Below are 22,485 nucleotides of genomic sequence, written 5' to 3' on the forward strand. Positions count from 1 at the left end.
TTTCCTCCCTTCCTCTCTATTTGTTGCTCCTTCTCCATCTCAGGAAAGTAGATGTAAAAATCAGATACATGTAAAGGTTAAATAACTGCAAAGAAATATAGATAGATATTTTATTTCAGAAATATTTATATTTGTTATTTTATTTTTATTATTTATTTTATTTCTGAAATATTTATTATTTTAGTTCTTCGACTTAATTTTCAAATATAAATGGAAATTTAAATTAAAATGTGGGTGACACAGTCAGCATGTTTGGGGGTCCTTGCCATGATTTCACAAAACCTGCAAATGTCTCCAGTCTGACAATTACCACACTGTTGTAATTACGTGTTTACCAACCTATTTGTTAGAATCGAGATCTCTCACTTTACTGAAATTACTCTCTAATATTCAAAGAAAATATCTTAAAATTCCCTTCCTTTGTGAAAACTCCAGCACATAGCCTTAAGGATTCTATGGAATCTCCATGAAGGGCAGTTGTTTTTGTGAATATATTGAGATATATTGAGAATGTATCATGTGTAGAACCCATTTCTTCCAATTGGACAATTTTGAGAAAATCTGTGCAAATTGTCAACAGCAGAGTTGCTTATTTACTTTTCTCTGTTCACAGTTTGCACAGATTTCCTCAAAATTCAGCCACAACTGAAGCAGCCTCATTGTCTGGGCTAACCTGAGGTTCGTTGTCTCAAGGCCACGAAGACCAAGGATGTGGACATACAAAGAGTGAGGTTAAGAGCAGAAATTTAGTAGGCAAAAGAAAGAGAATAGGGCTGGGTGTGGTGGCTCCTGCCTGAAATCCCAGCACTTTGGGAGGCCAAGTTGGACAGATCATTTGAGGTCAGGAGTTCAAGATGAGCCTGGCCAACATGGTGAAATGCCGGCTCTCCTAAAAATATAAAATTAGGCAGGCATGGTGGTGCATGGCTGTAATCCCAGCTACCCAGAAAGCTGAGGCAGGAGAATCACTTGAATCTGGGAGGTGGTGGTTCCAGTGAGCTAAGATCACGACACTGGATCCAGCCTGGGTGACAAGAGTGAAACTCCATTTCAAAAAAAAAAAAAAAAAAAAAAAGAATAGGTCTCTCCTACAGAGAGGGGCCTCAGAAAAATGGGTTTCCCATCTGTGGTGAAATACAGGGGGTTTTATAGATGAGCTGTTAAGGAAGATCTTCAAAGGATGTGAGAAATTGGTTAGGACCAGGTAGGTCATCTGCATAGGGCCCTAATCTCTGGCAGCCCCCACCACAATCTTTTATTATATAGGTAGGTTCTCTGCCTGAGCTTCTCCATATTGTCTAGTTCTTACTGCACACGTGCTAACAGAAAAGGGAAGGCGGAGCCCCATGATGAACAGGACGGTTCCCCAGGTAGCCCTTTCTATCAGTGTAGCTGCCAGCTTCCTTATCCATGTGTGCAGCTTGATCTTTCAAGCTTATCTTTGTGAGAAAAAAAAAAAAAAAAAGATGTCTTGGGCTGCTTTTTGTTAGAAGGGAAGTTTGCGAGGACTCTTTTGCCCTCACTACCTGCCTAAGTAATTTCTCTCTAGCTCCTGTACCACCGTCTTCCCTCTTATGTGCCTTCTCCTCTGTCTTCTTCTCTTTTGTTAAATTTTTTTTAAAAAAGGTTAAACCATGATGCCTGTAACAAATACAAAATGGATAACGCCAAAGGCATTCTTTAACTTACTAATGAGATATTACCACTGCTACGAATGAGAATTTTTAGAAATACACACACACATGCTAAAAAAAAAAACACGTACAGCAAAGCAAAAGTAGTCAATATCCACATGACAGTAATCGACGACATCTCCATTCAATTTGCACTTTCCTGAACAAGAAGCGTTTGCATTGCTACTGTTTTCTACCTTACAGAGTTGTAAAATGCCTCACAGAAAAGGAAAGGTGAAAGTAACCAAAAGAGTGGGTTGGACTGTTGGCTACTCATTAATCGTTTTTGCTCATTAAAATGTTTTTCATGATTTATCTTGTATTTTCTTCATTGTCCAAAGAAAGTTATTGTTTCTAAGATATTTCATTAAAGTTTTAGGACTTTAAAAAAGTGGGACCATAATAGATCATCACAAAACAGGAAAGCTGAAGAAAACTTAGAGTACTGAGTGTCACTTTACTTTGAATCCCCATCATCTATAGCAAAGAAATTCTCATTGGTCATCTTCCTCCTCAGACAAGGGTCTTCTTCACCTACATCCGCTTTTCTCTGTATCTGGACATTTTCTTTCTCTCAATCTACTGGGAGGTCAACCTCTTTCGCTTTCTCTCATTCAGACTAGCACTGAAATGCATTCATTGACTCTAAAAACCTATTTGGTATTCTCCCACTATTTTTCTATATAGGCAGTATTCTTCCCTCACCCCGCCCCTCAACCTCAGGACAATCTGCACAAAACTCTCAGCTTTGAAAATAAGAGGATTTTTTTACTTACACAAGCATTCACGCTCTTTGAAAACAGCCTTGGAATTTTTAGCCCTACACACATTGAGTCTTCAATAAAATCCTGTTATTCTACAACTAAGATAAACAAAATCGTTAGAGTTCACATGAAACTTGGAAGTCTTCCTTCCTTCCACTCTAGACCCTCAGCTTTCCACACCAAGATTTGGCCTGGCTCATGTCTCTCTAAACCTTGTGGAGTTTGCATTTTTCTTACCGAAGAGAATTTACTCTTGATTAATATGGAAAAAAAGACCTTCTCCCATCTCAAGTACACTTTCAACAGTCTGCATTCCCCACCCAGGCTGTGGCTGAATAAGAGTTAGACAGAAAACCTGGTTAATAATTAAAATAATGACAATTAGAAAGCTAAAAAATAATTCTAATGCAATGTTTCACGTGCTTTAAATTATCACTGTTTGATGTATTTCCTGAATGTGAAAAACTAAATGCTTAACCTTGTTATTACAGAAGTTTTCTATCTTTGCAAGAAAAAATAAAACTCACTCATGAAAAGATGAATTCGTTTATAAGATAATTGCAGCAAATACAGAGATATTTTTGATAGGAAGGTCAAATCAGTATCTAATAAAAACAAGAGCCACTTGGAACTGGAAGCCAAGGATTATATCTGTTCCTAGATTTGTGTTTTTATTTATTTCCTCTTTGAAGTTGCAAACTTTAAAAATTAAATGTATGAAGTGGGGGTTGGGACATGTGTTCATACAGATTATGTAAGTGGTGGGATATTGGTTTTGCAACTTGAAAAGAAAAGGCCTCTTATGAAGTCTCTAGCTGGTATTTGGTGGCCTGTGGTCTATACCTTGGGGCTAAACAACCCATGAAGTCTTTAGGTTTTCATAAACTCTCTGAAGATAGACGAGAGAAGCGTCCCCTATCACACATTTATTTCTCCTAACTCTCTTAGGGAGAATTCTTATCTTCGATTTTCAGATGGTAAAAAAATTTACTCAAAAAAGTGAACTAGCTTGCCCAAGGTCATATCACGAAGAGCCCAGGTTGGAATGTAGGTTTCTATGACACTAAGTCATCCTGTCCTCATTCTGTTTTCTACGATATCATGCTGTAGCTATTTCATTGGTCAAAAAGCATGTTATCTTAAAAATACCCAGAAATTCAGAAAACATGACGTTACAGGATCGTTACAGCACACTTTAGGAAGGAAAAAATAAGTAATGACAAACAGCTCTTCTATTCATCATATAGGCTTTCTATCTATTTTCCTTTCATATGTTTCAGTGACCTAAGCTTATTCTCCATTCCCCTTGTCATCGCCCGAGACCTAGCTCTCACCACTGTATGCCTGAATTGCTATACCAACCCTCTGGGCTCCATGACCCAGTACAGGTTAACCCTTGATGTCCCTCGCAACACGCACAGCCTGGACCATCCTCCCCCAGCACCATATATGTTCTGATACCCCATCCTACCAGGCCTGAGCTCTAGCTTGGACAAGCGCATCCCTCATGCATACCCTGCTCTCTGTATTCCTGCAGGACTAAGAGCTCTTCTGCATTCATTCTGTTTCCTTGATTAGATGATACCCTCTTCGAAGGGATGAAGTGTCAAGATTTGATAGGCAGAATGGTCTCTCCAGTATCCAGCACTGCTCTGAGCTCAGAGCAGGCAGCTAGTGCATCATGACGGACTCTGATTACAGTGAGAATGATCACAGAAGACAAAAAGATTCTGCAAGTAAATAAATACCTTGGTATAAAGGGGAGTGTGATATAAAGAGGAAAATAAATAGAAATAGAAATTTTAATATTGGTCAAATGCAAAAATAATTGAAAGTGGCTTTGGAGCTGGTGACTCAAATCTCAAGGATGCCAGTATAAAGTATTTTAGAAAATTGTCCTTTACAGTGACAATTTAGGGTTACCAAGTTCCTTCCCAACCTCACTGTCCCCCTCACAATTCCCTCCAACTAGACGTGAGTAGGCCCTGGCAAGGCATGACTTTTTGTAACCCCATTTTTCTAAGAGATGATTTATTTTTTTTCTCTCTTATCCTTTTTCTTCCTTTATCCCCCTCTCTAGTTAGGTCTTTAGAAATGCAGTTATAGCCTTTTACCTCTCCTTTACCAGATACTCCCTACAGGGCAAGTGTATCTAACCATGTGCTTGGAAGTCCCAGAGTGGAACTCTTAGCCACCAGGAGGCTTCCTCAAGACACAACAGTCCAGGCTGGGTGCGGGGGCTCACGCCTGTAATTCCAGCACTCGGGAGGCTGAGGCAGGAGAACTGCTTGAACCTGGGAGGCAGGGATTGCAGTGAGCCAAGATGGCACCATTGTAACCAGCCTGGATGACAGGGCAAGACTCTCTCTCAAAGAAAAATAAAAGAAACAACAGTCCACCTACAACCCAAAGTATACCCACTACGAGACTCTCTCCCACCTGGAGAGTTTTCAGCCACTTTTACAACCTAGTCCTGCCCAGGAAGGCACCAGAAGTCACCAGCTTGTCCACCTGGTAGATAAGGCACTGATGCCAATATGTGGACTCTTCACCTTCTTGATTCCTCCTCTGTATGCCAGTCATGCCAGGCCAATCCCCCTTAAAGGGACCCGCTTTCTGCTCCAAAAGTGAAGCAGTACCCTTAAGGCAGGAAGCCTGTACTTCTTCCCCTAAGCTAACTATGGAATAAAAAGTCACTTTCTTTACACCAGACCTTTCTCTTGCTAATTGGAGTTTGTAAGTGGCAAGCAACAAATCTACGTTTTGGTTAATTTTAAGGTCCACATCCTTCAGCAAGCACAGACCTCAGATATTAAACATATAGAACCCCAGAAATTACCAGTTCACTGAGTGTGGATGACGATGGACCCTAGTCAGTCACAATATGGTGGACAACGAATGACAGATAGACCTGAACTTGCTTGTCATGTTCATCTATTAGCAGATGGGACATCTAGGCAGGTTGTGGGTACCTGCTGATGGGGGCCCATGCCAGACTGCCTGGGCTAAGGTCTGCTTAGAAGGACTCAAGTGGTTGATGTTGCCAAGCATGGAAAAAAAAAAAAGGCAAATAAGAGTATAAGGCTCTAACCTGTGCAAGTTCAGAATACCAGTCAGGGCAAGCTCATTTTTCAGGAGTTCTGGGAGAATCCTTAGCTAGGGTCTTAAGACTCAAACTATGTTGAACTAACTCCTAATGCACATTGCCATATATATTTGCCCAAGAAAGTCCACGAAATGATAGTCACCTTATCTGAGTTGTCTCTATTTAGGAGCTTTCAATATTTTCCCAGTAGTCAGTAGATACCACGTGACCACGCCCAATCTATTCAATTTCCCATTTCTTATCTGGCCTCAGTGAGCTGTGACTCAAATTATATTGTGTACCTCATTCTCTGTCTCTTCCCAGCTCACACCCAGTTCTCCCAACCCAACTGCCCACTGGGTGACTGGGCAGTTTCTCCATTAGTGATTTATCTGAACCTTGCAAATATGTAACACTTCCAATATTGTTTTAAAATACCATAAGGATTTTCTCTTATAGTCCCTCAAAGATTATACCTTCTAAAAAGTATTCATCTATGTATTGATTCTCTCAACAGACACTGAGCACTTACAACTTGCTTGGCAGCGCTAGGCTCTGGGAAAACGATCCACTGAGACAGTAATTCCCCAGGACCTTACACAATGCCTGTTGAAGGATAAAGCTTCCAGCCGTCTTCTATTCCTTCACATCCTCATTAATACACAAAGAATCACTCGAATTCCCACCCATATGACCTCAATGTTGCTGGTAAACTTTAAAAACCAAATGCAAGTGATAGATTATTATCGTATTTTGCCTATATTTAAAGAAAGGAGGCAAAAATCAGGAGAATCTCTGAAGATGTCAAGTTCAATTTGAACGAAGAAGTTTTACTGTGCCCTCACCCAACTTGATTCATTTCAAAACCAGTAATCCGATCTGAAATTCTGCAAATGCACCAAGTCAGAATCCTATCATTTGGGGTAACTTCTATGCTGGGAGTTTATATCAACTGCTCTTTCTACATAAAATCTTTGTCCTAACTACTATGTAATTTCTAAAGCTATTATATTTTTTTAAGGCCACCCAAAATACAGCCTGAGGAAAGCCGCTGACTAAAGGAAACAGAAAACAGACACAGGCAGTAGGTACAGGAGACCAGCACATTCTGGAATATTTTGCTATCAGGCCACGGAGGAAGCAGCCCAAGTCTTCTCTAAAATGAGGATGGCCTTTTATCTGCTGGTATTCAGAATCCATTCCAAAAGGGAGCTTTGAACTCTTGCGCTGGGCACAATTCCCAGGAGTCCCACATTTCTTCCTCTGGCCAAGGGCCAGCAAACGACAGCTTGAAGACGAGGCTGGGCTTTGTTTGTTTGAAGCATTCCATGTTTACCGGCTCTAGGATTCAGGGCTGTTCGCCATGTCATGAGCTGTCTTTTCAGCCAACCCAAGATCTTTCTTCTGCAAACAGTTTCAGCCCAGAGTTATGAACAGAGTTCAGGTTCCAATTCTACCACTTCGCTTTCCTTAATAGTTACTAGAAGTTCCAGAGAAAGTAACAGCTGGGTTTCCACATTAAATTAAGTGCCTGTGATAGGGTGTCCTGCTCTGTGGTTAAATGTTTCCTTTAAAAACAGAGCACAACCTGCAGGCCAGGATCATCAAACTCTGCACTTTGAAACTAATGAGGAATTTTAGCCAAAAACAACCACAGAACGACGGGCCTGCTCAAATGCTACAGGAATGACTTTCCTAAAAAATGGTACTTGAAAAAGCATACACATATATATGAAATGTGAAATGTGAAAGCAGACACATATATATATGAAATGTGAAACTCAGTAGCATTATTTGGGGGACATATTGCTACTAAAATATCAACATAGCAACAAGTTGCCTTTTATGGATCTTGTAAGAAGCAATTCCTCACTTCTCAGGGTTTGACCAACTCTCAAAGTAAGGCATCTACTTCATTTCTGTCACAGAATTGGATTGTGTCCCAAAGGAGGCCTAGGGCCTGCAAGATTCTCCCTAGACAAAACTGGCTTCCCTATACAATCTCCTGATTCTGCCTCTGTTTGAGTAAGAAGATCTTTTAAAATGCAAACAGCCTGTGAGGGGAATAAACACGGCAGACTTTTTACCTGTAGTTTTGGATGTATGTATGGGTATGTACATTTGTTTATTTTATTTCTTAGAGACAAGTTCTCACTCTGTTACTCAGGCTGGAGTTCAGTAGCACAATCAAAGCTCACAGTAACCTCTAACTCCTGGGCTCAAGCCAGCCTCCACCTCAGCCTCCTGAGTAGCTGGGACTACAGGCACATGCTACCACGTCTGGTTAATTGAAAAAAAATTCTCTCGTAGAGACAGAGTCTTGCTATGTTGCCCAGGCTGGAGTGTCAGATTTATTAACTCAGCAATGTAGCTGCTCTGAGGAAAAGGAAGTGATGACAGAGGGTAGGGATGGAAAGAACAAACTAGACAGGGATTTTCAGATGTGGCAGACCCGGGAGGCTTTGCCCTGACCCAAGGAAGCATCCACACACCAGCTTCCTCACAGGCAGCTTCCAGGGTCAGGAAAGGGGGCACTGGGAAGTAGAAGTGGGAGATGAAGCCATTCTAAACCAAAGTTTCTGCCATGACATCTTCCTAGGCCCTTGATGGCTGGCATTCCTACTCTGACACTGTGGGAAAGTGTGCACACACAGTGATTATTTTCCGTAAGCAGAGAAATTCTTCTCTAAGTTTCGGTGACTGACATGGAGCTTCTTTAAGTTCACTGAGAAGGAGATGTCTGAGCAAAGGAGAGAAAGGGGAGCGAGTGGCGTGGCTCTCTGGGGATGAGCTTTCCAGGAAAATGAAACACGAGTAGGTGTCCTGCAGGGAGAAAGCTTGGTGAGTTAGGGAAGACATAAGAAATGGAGAAGCTGGGCTTAGAAGGAAGGTCAGATCTTGAAGCGTTCTGGATGTGATGGTCAGGACTTACAGTTTCATTCTATGTGAAATGGGCAGCATTGAAGGGTTTTGAGCATGGAGTGTTGTAATCTGTCATCAATTTTAAAAGGTTCTTGCTGCTGTGTTGACAACGATCTTTCCCTAAGAGCCATCCTTTGTGAGGAATTTCTTTCCTCTATTAAATCCAAAATTCATCTCACCATATCCACTGGCAACACTATTCTTTAGTAACTCCAAGAATGTGTGTCTCAAAAGCACCCCAAAGTACAAATCATGATACATGCTATTATTTGTATAGCTGTACTTGTATCAGTTGAGTAAATCCAGTACTGGGGCTGGGCACCGTGGTTCACACCTGTGATCTCAGCACTTTGGCAGACCACCTGAGGTCAGGAGTTTGAGACCAGCCTGGCCAACACGGTGAAACCCTGTCTCTACCAAAGAATATAAACATTAGCCAGGCGTTGTGGCAGGTGCCTGTAATCCCAACTACTCAAGAGGCTGAGGCAGGAAAATAGCTTGAACCCGGGAGGTGGAGGTTACAGTGAGTCAAGATAGCGCCACTGCACTCCAGGTGGTGACAGAGCGAGACTCTGTGTCCAATCAATCAATCAATCAATCAATTAAATGTTGGGAAAACATTTATCATTTACAAATGCCTAATAAAACCCATTTGGTCATCACATCAACAGGGCCTCAGTTTCCTTATCATCAACCAAACAAAGCATTTGAACTACTGTATTCATTTATTTTATCAAATATTTATTATTAATTATTTCTATGAAGAGCCAGGAAAGATTTTCTTTATCTTTGAGGTGTTCATATTCTACTGGTGAGAAATCATAAGCAGCCTACAAAAGGAGGGAAGGTTTTTTTTGTTTTCTTTTGGTGAACAGAAGTGAATATTTTTAAAATTCCTACAGAAAAGAGCTATTGCATAGGAAGAAGTGGAAGATTACAAAGAGGAAGAAGAAAATTCATAGACTATGCTGTCTGAAAAGGATGTGAGAGGACTCCCAGACCTTAGGGAGAGAAGGTCCAGGTATAAGGTTTACTAAAGATGCGAGGAGATCACAGGTGTTCATGTCGGAACGTGAGAGAATTGTCACACAAAGGCTTCAGTTTTCCCTCTGAAGTCGAAGGTGCAGCCCTGCTGAGGGAGAGGAGGATGCTGAGCGGTAGGACGCCTGCGAAAAGCAGTGAAGTCTGGAACTAGCCACTGCAAGGACGGGAGAATGACATCCCAGGTGTTAATGCATTGTAGTGGTAGCAATCTGCCTCTGTGAGTTGTTCTCCACCCCACTCCACCCCCCCCCACCCCATCCCCGCAGACAGTAGTAATAGACAGAAAATAAAAGCAATTTAGTTGGTTCAGGGTTGGGGGATTGCTGCACAAACATTATGTGAAGACAGAGGAAGCAAGAGGGGGAGGAAATGGACAGGAAGCAACTGACACAAAGAAACATTCATTTTTGGCTGAATGGGGGGAGGTAAGAGGGGAGCGGGAAAGATCACAGCAGGGGTGGAAGTCGGGGAGGCAGCGTAAAGGGATCAGCTATCTCAATGAGACAATGGCCGGTAGTGGACAACCTGAGAAAGATAGAATGAGGAGAAGGCGTAGTTAGAGAATATGACGTTTGGATGTCCAGTTTGAGTGACAGGATCTCTCGGGTAAGCAGATGAGAGTAAGAAGTGAGAGAATGAGGAAGGATCAGAATTCAGGTGGTCCAAGAACTGAGAGCTTAGAGTATAGGATGTAATGTTGCTTATGCAGACAGTGAAGACAGTTGAGATTCTGATTGGGTTTGGGGCTAGAGATCATGTCTCAAGGTCCTCTGTAGCTCGAACATCACATTACAGGTATTAGCATTTATGAAAATAACCAACAATTAAATGAAGACTTTTTAGTGACATCCAGGGTATAATATTAGATAACAATTGGTTAAGAATTCCTTTATTTTACTAAAGCAACCCAGTGTTTATCTTCATCCAGACATTGTGTCATGTCATCATGGGAAGTATGTTACATTTTGATTTGGAAATCAATCTGACCAATCATTTAACATCTGCGTGATAAAACTTCTCCAGCAGTCTCTGATTATTTGTAAAGTGGAAATGGTAATGTTGACTTCAACTACTGTTGAAAGTACCAAATGCTGTAATATACATGAAATGGATACCTAAGATCACCTGCCAGATATCCTTTCCTGCCTGCCTCTCCCTATCCATCCTCAGATCCAAATGGAAGTTACTACATTAATAAAACATGTCCCTGTCTCTGGTCCCAGCTGACTAGTCCCAGTGGGAACTTGGCCCAGGTGAAGCCAACAAGCCTCATGAGACAATGGCAGGTAGTACTTTGCCCATGAACCAGAATGGATATGGTTCATTTTTCTCCCTGGCTAAAATCCTGGGGTGAGAAATAAAACGGTATTAGCTTTTAGAGAGAAGTGGAGTTCATCTACGGACAGGAGCCAGAAAATTCCCTCTTTTGCCTGAATGACAGGGATGGCTTCCTTAAAAGTGTCATGAGATACAGAGTGTAAAAGTTAATAGCGATGCACCTGACATATTTCATAGGTTTCATAATTGCTGTTATTTTTATAAAGTGTTGTTATGTAGGATAGAAATTGGGAATCAAAAGTAATATATGTGATTTGTCAGACAAGACCTGGGAGTGAGAGAAAGAGAGAGAGAGAGACAGACAGAGAGAGACAGAGACAGAGAGAGAAACAGAGACACAGAGACACATGCAGAGAGGCAGAGACAGAGACAGAGACAAACAGAGAGGGACAGAGACAAAGAGAGATAGAGACATAGAGAGACTGAGAGACAGACAGAGAGACAGAGACAGAGATAGAGACAGAGAGAGATAGAGACAGGCAGAGAGAGACAGAGACAGACAGACACAGACTGAGAGGGACAGAGAGAGGGAGGAGGAAGAACAGAAGTGCAAAGCAAGTAGAGGGGCAAGAAGACAAGAAGTAACAAATGAGAAGGGGCACCTCATCTAAAAGTATAAACAAGTCTATACAGCCTTCAAAGATCCAGAACATGCTTCCCATATTCCTCTCTCCACCCTCTACTTCCAGCTGAGGTCTAAGGTGCTTTGGAGAAGACATGATGCAAACATCAGCTATCTTAAAAACCAGAAGGATACAAGAGAAGAAATTTAGCAATATGGAGCTGAAACAGCCGCAAGGAGCCAGAAAGTGGAGGATGGTGACTGTTCAGCTGAAAAGTCTACCTTATAATTCAGAAACCTTAGTCAACAGGCTCTGAGAACAGATAACAAGAGTGGGAGGAAGAACTGGGGAGCAGCATGGGGAAATATTTAATAAAGCTCTCCAGCTCCAAAGCATCAGTCGCAATGCTCTTGACAAACCCCCACCCTTATGGAACCATCAGAAAACTAAACAACCAACTCACGGGATAAAGCAAATAGACCCATGCTGTATTTTGCAGTGCACATGCAACTAACACCTGACTGAGATTTTTTGACATTGGAGACTATTTCTGAAAATCACCTACCACTGGGCTTAGTTATGTTCAGTCTTCATAGAAATCTGTAAAATGTAGCTCAATTCTGAAAATAACTACCATGTCCTGTCCAAACAGCATCTCCAAAACTTGCTCCATTGCTTTGTTACATGTAAATTTTCAGTGCTGCAAAAGAAGTAGCACTTGAATATAAATTTCCTCAGCAAGGCACTTTACTTCTATAGAAGGGTGCAGCTCTCAGATGGAGCAATGGTGAGCACGCACCTGGACAAGGGAGGGGAAGGGGTTCTTATTCCAGACGCAGGTAGCCCCTACTGCCGTGTTGTTCCCCTATTGGCTAGGGTTAGACCACACAGTATAAGCTAATTCTGACTGGCTGTTTTAAAGAGATCAGGGGTATGAGTCCGAGTGACGGGGTTGATAGTTTGGTGGGAAGGATGGTTATGGGACAGGTCAGAGCAGGTGACCAGGGGTGACTCAGGTCAAAGCAGGTGACCAGGGGAGCAGATGTGAGCTACTGATTAGAACTGGCAGGAAAGTTGTTTACCAAAATTAGAGGCAAGGGGGTGCAGAGAACCAGAAAGTTCAACTTTAAAATGGAGAATTAAAGAATAAGACAGCTGAACATACTGACATGAATCTTTGAAGAGAAACTTGGAGTTCACTGTGTCTAACAGTTTCACTCAATTCTTAAAGCTGTAAACACAAATTTAAGAAAAACTGCATTAACTGTTTAAAAATGTGCTCTACAGGGGACAACGCAAAAAGCAAATGTGAACGCTGAAACCGTCTATCCACACTAATATGATTCCCTATTTATATTTTACATGTTCTCATCAAAATGATGACACAAACATTTTTCGACATTTGTAGAGATTCACGGAGCCCTGAAAAGACATCCCCAAATGCCTCAAGGACCGTGGGCCCCAGTTTTCTGTTTGGGGAGCCATTTCTCAGTTTGGAGCATGGCCATACTACTTTTTACTCACCCTCTGTGGGAGGAACTGGTTGGGTGAGGGAGAAACTAGAGGCAGCTGTAATTCAGTCGCCATGGCAATAGCTGAGGCAGGAGGTGAATAGGCTAAAAAACTGGGATTGGAAGGAATGGGAGGACTTTTGAAAGAAGGGTGGAAGGCAGGCAGGATTCATAGATCCTCATGGCTCACGAAGGGCGGAGAACTGAGAGAAAAGAAAGAAACCATGGTTCCAAGTACAAGCCACATAATACATATGCATTTAGGTTTCAAGGGACCTAGTTAGAACTACTGTAATGTAGCAAGACGTTTCTGTGTGCAGCTGATTAAACAAAAATCTCTGGAAGGAAATCTTAGTCCCACTTCCAGTGGGATTTGTGATTAGAGGCCTCGGATCCTGTCTGAGCAGCTAGAGGGCCTTGAGGCCACCATTCAGGGGGCCCCCCATTTCTTCCTCTACAAAATGGCCATTTGGGTGGGAGAGTGAATTAGATGCTGATAATCACACAGCAAACTGACAGGAAGATCCAGGGGAAGACAAGATGGCCCCAGACAGAAGTGCATTCAGGAAATCCTTTTCACGAAATGTATCAGCTAACATGAATTTAGCTTTTAAAAGAGAGAAAGATGAAGTCAGAGATAAGATTTTTGAAAAGTAATTTCAAATAATTGCTGTGTTCTCTGCAAACTGAAGTGAGTAGCTTGGCTTTCAGAATAAATAGCCACTTGCAGCTGTCATGGCCTAACAGGGCCACCTACACAACCACCTCATTGTGTGCTTTTCTGTTGCCCCCATACACTGAAGACGGCCCCAAATCACAGAAGGAATTTCCACACAAAAGAACCTTTCTCTGGCACTGGCAGCAGTTGAATTAGATAGTGATTGGAGATTGCACATTTATATTATTGTCACACTGAGGTCTGATTTTTCTCCTGGCACAAAGTCTTCTAAAAAAGAATGGAAAATTACCCCTGTTTACTTCAAACAGCCATGCTGATTTCCTCGAAATATGCAACAATCCAGTGTTGCCCAGGGCAACTGATTTAATTCACAGCATTCCTGCCTATGATTGATAGCTTAAGAACGGGTAGAGTTTATTTGTAATAGACTTGAGATTGGATTATAATAAGTATATAGAATGACATCAAGCAGTTAGGACAGCAACCTCAGATGTTAGATCTGCTTAGCTGGTGGAGAAAAACCTATTGCATAAGTTTGAGTTCTGGTGAGAAGCTGCATGTAAGCTATTGGATAACTTCCAAGAAAAAGACTGACCAGAGGCATAAAAATAACTAAACAAATCCAGATAACGCATTCTCATAGTGAACAGATGTCACTACATAACTTTCAATACAAAGCATTTCATCAAAAGGCTCCCAAACTAGGTTAAAAGTAAGTCAGACAGAGGTATTTGGTGTATGTTAGTGCAACAGACAGTCCAAAGCAGATTGGAGATTCCACTAAATCTACCCAAGACCCCAAATTTTATACACCTATATGAAAAAACACAAAAACACAGTTATATAATAAAATAATTATATAACATAATAAAAAACATATTTACAGTGATATATTACTGGATGTAGCTATAATGACTATCATTTTGTTGGTTTACTTTTCTTGTGAAGAAAATAAACAATGGGTCAAACTTTTAAAGACATACATTTTCAACTAAATACCTCCAGATGAACTGTTTATTGAACATAGCTTCCAGTAAACACAAATTCACTAGTTAAGTCTGCTGTTTGACAGTAATCACTGCTGAGTCACAGAGGGACTCTGATTTCTGATTGCACTCCGTTGGTCGGAAGCCCTGGAAAATCACTGCAAAAAAACACTGTTCATGTTTTCAGCGTTATTTTTCTCTCAGATGAACTAGACAATTTATGCGATTGTGTTCCTTTTGAATCAGGCACACACTTACATCACAGCCTCTTGGCCTTGTATTTTACTTAATTAAGGTCCATATCTGACCCTTCCTAGCTTGAATGCCTATGAGAGTCATCTTCCATGCCTTCCAATCTTTCTCTCTCCCTTTCTTGTTTCTTGTTCCTATTTCGAGCTCCTATCCAGGTGCCTGGCACACTGTTTGTATTCGATAAATATTCACTGATGGAATAAACAAATGAATGAATAAGTGCTTTCTTCTGTTTTTGCTGATCTTCACACATCAAACCTACTACAGTTGTAGAAAGTCATTGAACAGGATCAGATATGCCATTTTGGCATAAAAATTATTTAGAGCTGAAAGCAACTGAGAATCAATGGCAGCAGAATGAGTTCTCTATCTACCTAAAAGTAGGGCATACATTTCCCTTTGTGAGGGTGTTCCCTCCACCCTTGCCAGAAAGAGAAGAAAAATTCTTATCACTGGAGACTGTGAGAATCATCCTTGTGAGCACTGACACTGAGAAAACTCTGAATAAACTGATCTTACTAAAATAACCCTTATTTTCCATCAGCTCCACTATAACAAGCTTGTTCAACCCACGGCCCATTGGCTGCATGCGGCCCAGGATGGCTTTGAATGTGCCCCAATATGAATTTGTAAACTTTCTTAAAACATTATGAGTGTTTTTTGCAATTTTCTTTTTTAGCTCCTCGGTATCATTACTGTTAGTGTATTTTATGTGTGGCCCAAGACAAATTCTTTTTCTTCCAGTGTGGCCCAAGGAAGCCAAAAGATTGGACACCTCTTCCCTATACATTTTCTAGTAAATAAATTCCCCAGAATTTGTTCCTTGAAGCCCCAACCACCTTTCTTTTGTTAAAAGGGCATAAGAGCCTGAGTTTAATGGCTTGAGTTTTGCTTTTCTGTGAACACCAATGCATATAAATATGAATATAAATTTTGCTTTTCTCCTATTAACCTTTTGTTATGATAATTTGTAGGCTGCCAGGTACTGAACCCAAAAGAGTAGAGGAAAGGTATTTTTTCCTTGATATCATTTTTATTCTTATTTCTTTCCATAACCATGAAAACAAAATCTTTGTCCTGGCTGTATTGACTTTATTTCTTGTCCTTTATTTCCTTTTTTAACATCTCAAAGTATAATGTAAAAGTAACAAACTTCTACCTTGACCACATGGGACTCTATTTAAAGAGGCTCTTCTTCTTGTTGACATCTCAATGCAGAAAACAGATTCAAAAAGTCTCCACTTCTTACCCCTGCCTTTATTATATCCTTTATTTTTTCATATTCAGGGACTGCAAAGCACATTTTCACCTTTATATTACTTTTGTCTGTTATCCTGTCAATTTTCACTGTCTTGGAGACTTTTTGATTATACATTTGGCAATTTTCTTCTTTTCCAAAGGCCACTCCAAATTACCTTTGCTTAGGTGTATGGGGACCTGCATCTTAAAAGGGACTTTTGGCAAAGGAGCTTCTTCTTATCTGTCACTCGCCTTGCCCTGCCAACGTGTAATTTTTTTTTCTTTTTCTTTTTTTTTTGTAGACACAGGATCTTGCTCTGTCACCCAGGCTGGTGTGCAGTGGTGTGATCTCGTCTCACTGCAACCTTGGCCTCCTGGGCTCACGTGTTCCTCCCATCCCAGCCTCCTGCGTAGCGAGTACTACAGGCACACAGCACCACACCTGGCTAATTGTTATGTTTTTTTCAATTGTTTTTGTTTTGTTTTGTTTTGTTTTGTTGTAAAGATAGGGTCTTGCTTTGTTGCCGAGGCTAGTCCCAAACGCCTGGGCTCAAGCAGTCCTCCTGCTTCAGCCTTGCAAAGTGCTGGGATTACAGGCCTGAGCCACTGCACCTGGTCTAAAGTATAATTTTTAAAAAGTTAAAAACATGATTCTGATTTCTCTCCATCATTCATCTGGCAAGGATCTCCAAAATAGACCAGAAAACTAAATTCCATTTTCTGCAAATAATGTCAAATGGCTTAGTGGCCTTGTATGAACAAGAATCAAAAACAAATACATGCACAAAACCGCAAGACTAATAGAATAAAAGAACCTAAAGAAAAAGAGAGTCAGCAAAGTTAAAATTCGACTGCTTTTTAATATTCAGTCTGGGAGCCAAGCAAAGGCAGACGTGGGCTCGCACAGCCCGTGAAGTATACTGCTTAGGCAATACATTTTAATCAGGCTTCTAAGTGAGTCCACTTGAGTATCTTACTGCAGCCTCTGAAATTCCTAAGCTGTAATTTTTAACACGTTAAAAACATACATCTCATGCATATATGAAAATTAACGTGTCTGAGATTTTATCCAATTCAATCAATGAGAGAACCAGTAAGATTCTAAGACGTATTCAAAGGAGACTGAAGAACAGAGATCTAGTCAGTTAAGAATGCTGAAGCAAATTTACTAATAGACTCAAAATATGTTAATATCTTATGGGGCAGTGAAATGTAATGTTGGAGATTTTCTTTTATAACAAGATGAAATGAATAGTTTCTCTAGCAGAACAAAGTTTATTTGCATCACTGCAAGCAAGATTTATTTGCATTTCTATCAGCTTTCTACAAGTTAATTTCCTCCTTTCCAGAGCTGGAAAACTGCCTAGATAATAAAAAGTCAGTCAGGCCGGGTGTGGTGGCTCACGCCTGTAATCCCAGCACTTTGGGAGACGGAGGCAGGTGGATCACGAGATCAAGAGATTGAGACCATCCCGGACAACATGGTGAAACCCTGTATCTACTAAAAATACAAAAATTAGCTGGGCATGGTGGCACATGCCTGTAGTCCCAGCTACTCAGGAGGCTGAGGCAGGAGAATCACTGGAATCCAGGAGGCAGAGGTTGCAGTGAGCTGACACAGTACCACTGCACTCCAGCCTGGCGACAGAGTGAGACTCTGTCTCAAAATAATAATTTTTCAAAAAATCAGTCAAAGGTGCACAGTCGTATAGAACCAAAGAATTCCCAGATGATTTTGCCAACCCTTTGCCAGAAGGACATTCAGTAATCTCTTTTGTTCATTTCCAAGTCTTGGACAATCTCTCCTGACACCCTTTCAAAATTAGAGTCATCTTCCATCCCTCCTAATCTTCCTCTCTCCCTTTCTTGCTTCATTACGCCTCAGATATTATTGATCATTTTCTTTGTTCTAGATCAGCACTCACCAGTAGAACTTTCTGTGATGACGGAAATGCTGTGTCTGCACTAACCCCGTATGACATCTATTAACCACACGTGGCTTCTGAGCATTTGTAATGTGGCTGGTATGACTCAGGAATTTTTAATTCGATAAATTTCAACTGACTTAAATGTAAACAGTCCCTTGTGATGGTGGCTACTGTAAGGAAAGGCACTATTCTAGCTACTGTGTGGGATTCATCAAAATGTAAGCTATTGTTTCTCCCACCTCCCACTCTCTTTTCCCCTACAAGTCTTAGAGTGTTTATAGAGAAGCTCAGGTTTGTATGAAAATGAAAATCATCATTCTAGAAGGAAGTAGATGAACAGTATGGCATGCTCTGTGAACTCAGAGGGGAGATGACTTCTAGCTGGGGTGATCTGTAAAGGCTTTTGACAATGTTGGGTAAGACTTAGACTTGCCAAGATGTCAGAGAAAGACATTCTGGAGGAGGTAACTACATAGCACAAGCAAGGAGGCAGGTGGGTGCAACTTACGTTTTTGAATGACGGGGTTGCCCTGGTGGCTCAGAGCATACAATTTAAGTAGGCAGGCTGTGAAATCTCAACCCAGAAGAGAAAGGGGCTTGAAACTAACAGAAAAATCTTTTGAAAATCACTTAGGAATTTGGGACTTTCTCCCCTAAGTGATGGGGAAACATCAAAGGCTTTATGTTGAGGGGGTGACATGACCAGATTTTTCTTTCTAAAAATCACCACAGACACAGTGTGGAAGATGGATTAGAAGGCAGTAGCCACTGATGTTCATGATACTGGTTGGAAGCCTGTTCAAATAATCCTTGTGAGAGGTCATGCATGAGAGCCTGCACTAGAATGGGGATAACCAGTTAATTACATCTATTTGGAATTACCACAGCCCAGGAAAACACCTAATTTTCTAACAATCAGAGTGGGTATACACATACATACGTTTTATAACACATTTTTCAAGTGCTTTTCAGGCAGAACAATGACTGGGGTAAACTTGGACATGACAATCCCAAATGATAAAGAAGAAGAAGAAATATTTTAGTTTCCAAACCCAACTCTGTGAGTTTCTATGTGATTTTAGGAGCAGGACTTTGAGGACTTCTGCAGGGTCAGCTCTGGACAAAAATGTGAAAGATTAAATTTTCTTTAGAAGTATTCAGTATTTTTCCTATTTATTTTGCGTAATTAACATGTGATTACTGATTATTTATGATGTACCTGACACATCATTATGATCTTTAAAACTGCATTAGTTTTCTATGGCTGCTGTAATCATTTACCATCAGGTTAGCAGCTTAAAACAACACAATTTTATTTGATAATTCTGTAGACTAGAAGTTTGATTCAGTTATCATGGGGCTAAAATCAAGGTGCTGGCAGGGCTGTGTTTGTTCCGGGAATCTCTAACGGAGATATTTTCTTTCCTTTTCCAGCTTGTAGAGGCCACCCACCTTCCTTGGTTCATGGCCTCTTCCTCCATCTTCAAAGCCAGCAATGGCAGATCCAGTTCTTCCCATCACACTGGCTTCTCTTCTGCATCCCTCTTCCACTTTTAAGGACCCTTCCGATTTTTCTGGGCCCCCACAGTAAAGTCTCCTTGTTTAAAATCAGCTGATTAGCAACCTTTATTGCATCTGCAAACGTAGTTCCCCTTGGCCATCTCCTTAAGGTCCTTCATAGTAATCAATCTACAAGTCCCTTTTGAAATATAAGGCAACATATTTACAGATGCTTGGGTTTAGGACATGGGCATCTTTGGGTGACATTCTTCTGACTACCACAAATATTTCATTTAATCCTCCCATACTATTGCTAGTATTATTTCCATTTTCTAGAGCCTTACAACCCTAGACTATCATTCTTCTGTGTTATAAATAATGAACCTAATGCTTAATGAAGTTAGATGTAATGACCCCTAAAACACACAGATGGTACAGTAGCCAGGCTAGGATTTGAACCTTTATCTCCTGTGATTAACCTTTTAACCACTCAACTGTAGTAATTCTCACAGATGTCACTTTTCCCCTGCCTACCCCTTTTCTCCCTCAGAGTATTCAACTTTCTGTGACACCCCTCAAAACATTATAGCAGGGAACGGTGTAAAACTTGTTGAATTTTTAAAATATGGTGGCTTAAACAGTGCATTCAGTGGTACTGAGCAGCACTCGCCTTTGTAAAGGGTATGAAGTATTAAAGTTGCTGGGCAAGGTGGCTCATGCCTGTAATCCTAGCACTTTGGGAGGCCAAGGAAGGTGGCTTGCTTGAGCCTTGGCAGCACAGTGAGACCACCTCATTGCTACAAAAAAACTTTAAATATTAGCCAGGCATGGTAATGCATGCCTGTGGTCCCAGCTATTCAGGAGGCTGAGGTGTGAGGATCACTTGAGCCCAGGAGGTAGAGGCTGCAGTGAGCCATAACAGCACCACTGCACTCCAGCCTGTGCAACAGAGTGAGATCCTGTATCAAAAAAAGAAAGAAAAAAAAGAATCAAGGTAGATAACACTTGAGCTAAAGAAATTAAAGGAAAATCTTACAAATTCAGGACAGATATTTTGAACTGAAGACTTTCTCAGCATTTTGGGGGCATAGCTGTTTGTCTGCTTTGCTTACTGTAGGGAGAGCCTGGACCCCAGGCCAAGGCTTTTGAGAATCAGAGGTGACAAGGTTTTGAGAGTGTTGTTATCTCAGAGTAAGGTAGTGCCTTGCTGCCCTTCTTGTCCTGGGAGCCACCCACTTACAGTATCAAAAGGCAAAATGGCCACATGTATTTAAAATTGGCTCTGAGCAGAACTGAAGAAGATAGACACACAAAAATCTCTTCAAAAAATCACTAAATCCAGGATCTGGTTTTTTGAAAAGATCAACAAAATAGATATACCACTAGCCAGATTAAAAAAGAAAAGAGAGAGGCATTGAATAGATGCAATAAAAAATGGTAAAGGGGATATCACCACCGATTCCACAGAAATGCAAACTATCATCAGAGATTACTACAAACACCTCTACATACATAAACCAGTAAATCTAGAAGAAATGGATAAATTCCTGATACTTACACCCTCCCAAGGCTAAACCAGGAAGAAGTTGAATCCCTGAATAGACCAATAACAAGGGCTGAATTTGAGGTAGCAATTAATAGCCTAACAACTAAAAAAAGCCCAGGACTAGGAGGGTTCACAGTCTAATTCAGCCAGAGGTACAAAGAGGAGCTGGTACCATTCCTTCTGAAACTATTCCAAACAATACAGAAAGAGAGAATCCTCCCTAACTCATTTTATGAGACCAACATCATCCTGATACCAAAACCAGGCAGAGACACAACTAAAAAAGAAAATTTCAGGCCAATATCCATGACGAACATTGATGTGAAAATCCTCAATAAAATACTGGCAAACTGAATCCAATAGTACATCCAAAAGCTTATCCATCACAATCAAGTCAGCTTCATCCCTGGGATGCAAGGCTGGTTCAACATACACAGATCTGTAAATGTAATCCACCACGTAAACAAAACCAAAGACAAAAACCACATGATTATCTCAATAGATGCAGAGAAGGCCTATGAGAAAATCCAACAGCCTTTATCCTAAAAGCTCTCAATAAACTAGGTATCGATGGAATGTATCTTAAAATAATAAAACCTTTTTATGACAAACCCACAGCCAATATCATACTGAATAGGCAAAAACTGGAAGCATTCCCGCTGAAAATGCACTAGACAAGGACGCCCTCTCTCACTACTCCCATTCAACACAGCAGTTCTGGCCAGGGCAATCAGGCAAGAAAAAGAAATAAAGGATATTCAATTAGGAAAGAGGAAGTCAAATTGTTCCTATTTGCAGACAACATGATTGTATATTTAAACGACCTCATCGTCTCAGCCCAAAATCTCCTTAAGCTGATAAGCAACTTCAGCAAAGTCTCAGGATATAAAATCAATGTGCAAAAATCACAAGCATTCCTATATACCAATAACAGACAAAGAACCAAATCATGAGTGAATTCTCATTCACAATTGCTACAAAGAGAATAAAATACCTAGGAGTACAGCTAACGAGGGATGTGAAGGACCTCCTCAAGGAGAACTACTCAAGGAAATGAGAGAGAACACAAACCACTGCTCAAGGAAATAAGAGAGGACACAAACAGATGGAAAAACAGGAGAGTCCCCAATTCCCTTCACAGCACGTGCAACAGGGGTGTGCCTTGCCTGTCTGGTTGCCCCATAGCTCAAGCTCTTCGGAGTGCAGAGTGCCAGGTGCAGAGGCCAGGGTGAGTGCTTTGGGCTATTGGCCCTGTGGTAGTGTCTAGGGGTAGGTGCCTGTAACTTCAGTGTTACCAAGCTATTTCAGCTTTGTCATCTACAGATGGCTTGTGTGTTAATAAGCTCAAAAGACCCTCTGCCTTATCACAAGGGCAGAGGGCCAGTGTGACAGCCTTCTTTATCCTGAGCTCTTGCCCAGTTTCCTCAAAGAATTGGATCACACAGGGCTCAAAAG

The sequence above is a fragment of the Cebus imitator genome, unplaced genomic scaffold, assembly GCF_001604975.1.
Source record: "Cebus imitator isolate Cc_AM_T3 unplaced genomic scaffold, Cebus_imitator-1.0 Scaffold61, whole genome shotgun sequence".
NCBI classification, from domain to species: domain Eukaryota; kingdom Metazoa; phylum Chordata; class Mammalia; order Primates; family Cebidae; genus Cebus; species Cebus imitator.